Raw genomic sequence first — 2,335 nt, 5'->3', positions numbered from 1 at the left:
ATTATGTTCATTGTAGTAGTATAAGTAGAATTTACTTCCTACATTGTTTTTGAATTATTCGTTGCTCACAGAATAAGTCTCATTATTTGTTATACAAATATTATATCCTCTTCCTTCATTCATCTCAATGATTGACTGTTGTAGATCCTGAGGTAGCAGGTACAAGTATGGTATGTTCAGGTATTCAGGGATAGAATATGGCTCTGACTTCCTCTGGAGGAAAAGATGAATGAATGGAAAACATGGAGCTTATGCATAACACTTCTAGAATTCCTTTGGCAAGAGATGTGGTGCACCCCTCTTGGGTTCCACTATGCCCGGAGAATCCTGTAGTTGCGATGATCCACCACCATGGAGGGCATGTGGATTATGGAGGGCTTGTGGATTTCACATCTTGTCTACTGTTGTGCTGGTGGAAGTCTGCCAATATGCACTGCACGACTGGGCTCAGAGGAGTGACGTGATCAGTGGTACCTTGCTGGCCCCCATGTTTGTCAGCCTGTTGGGACAAGCTCACCCTGATATCTGTAACTGGCTGTTGCTGAGGCCTTTTGGAAAATGCCTCTCTTCGTCCCATACCTCTGTATCAGAGACATGTCCTATTTCATGGTTTTGTATCATTTACTGTGCAAGTTTGTGTTATGAATCCATACATGCTGGTAGTTGAGCTAGGTATGGTTTTCAAGGGTGGGGTGGTTTTTGATGCCTCTAGCAGGAACAATTGTGTTCTCACTAACTGCATGAGTAATCCTAGCTTACTATGCAATCCTCATAACTTACATTGCATGTTCAGTTGATAGAACCATTATGGTATAATAAGTTTGGGTCTGTTTGCTATTGAGGTTTAGAGGGCTCTTAGCCATTGCTGCAGATTTTTGGGAATATTGGTTGCCAGCATTTTTGCTACCCTAAATGTTCTTGCTAGTGCTACTGCTTCTGCTGTGAAACTTATCCACACCATATATACAACACAACATGTTAAAACTTTGGCTTGATATGTTTCTGGTGCCCTGGCATGCAGGTGGGCTTAGATAAAAAGATTGTGATATGTTTTATAATTTGGAAACAGCAATGATGTATGTTGATAATCAGGTTGACATGCTAAAGACCCGGTTAAAAATGATGTGCCATGCTAATGGTTAGTACATCTGTGTTATCCCTCTTAAATATGATGGAAATATGATTTGGGCCAATATCCAGTGACATATTTGAGCAATCTAGTCCTTTGATAATTTTTTTGGGGGGAGTCTGGTAATGAGGCCTGAACTCTGGGCCTGGGTGCAGTCCTTCAGCTCTTCACCTCAAGGCTAGCAGGCTACCACTTCAGCCACAGTGCCACTTCCATTTTTTTTTTTTTTTGCTTATGTGGTGCTGAGGAATCAAATTCAGGACCTCATGCATGCAAGGCAAGCGCTCTACCACTGAGCCGCCTTTCCACTCCTCCTTTCATAAATTAAGCTTAGACATTATGCAGCTTCAGGGTCAGAAATCTGATATTGGTCACTCCACCCTACAGGTAGCACACCCTGCAGACTTAGCTGCATCAGTTCTGCACTACCTGCAGGGATTCAACCTGGGAAATAGCAATCCTTTTACCATTTCTAAGCATTTTCCTGTTTCTTGTTTTGTTATTCCTTTTCTTCCATTTTTCCTGAGATATAAGATGTGCTGCTTTTTCCAGATTCAGGCTGATAGACACTTGCTCAATTTACAAAATAAAAAGGAGGACATGTTGCAGACTCAGAGGTGCCAAGAGCTGGCAAGGTGTGAGCAAAAGTTCCACAACCACAGACTGCAACCTTCAGGGCTATAAGTACTTGCCCTTTTCATAGGAGGGAGTGTTCCTTTTAGCTTCTGGGTCTGGGGCCTTACCTGTAGGAGTTTGGTGAACAAACATTGAACTAGAATGAGGAAGGATGCATATGATCTGCCATTGTTGCCACATTGAGTCCTAGAACAAAGTGATGCAAGCATTGGACAGTTACAGAAAGTGTCTATAGCTAAGGTTATTGCTGAATTAAAGAGAGATTTATCATTGGCCTTGTCTCTGTCTCTTCCATTATCATCCCCTTGTTCTTCTGGAGCACTGCTGGTGTTGTGGCTGGCCCTAGCAGTGGTAGTATGCTTACCTAGCATGCATGAAGCCCTGGGTTCAAGTCCTCAGTACCACATACCCAAGAAAGCAAAATGTGGAAATGTCGCTCAAGTAGTAGGGTGCTAGTCTTGAGCAAAAGAAGTTCAGTGACAGTGTCCGTGCACTGAGTTCAAGCCCCAGCATTGGGACATAAAACACAATAAATGCAAGCTGGGTGCTGGTTCCTCATGTCTGTAATCC

This window comes from Dipodomys spectabilis, unplaced genomic scaffold, assembly GCF_019054845.1.
Source record: "Dipodomys spectabilis isolate Male_0828 unplaced genomic scaffold, ASM1905484v1 ptg000227l, whole genome shotgun sequence".
Classification (NCBI taxonomy): domain Eukaryota; kingdom Metazoa; phylum Chordata; class Mammalia; order Rodentia; family Heteromyidae; genus Dipodomys; species Dipodomys spectabilis.
This window is presented reverse-complemented; position numbering follows the sequence as displayed.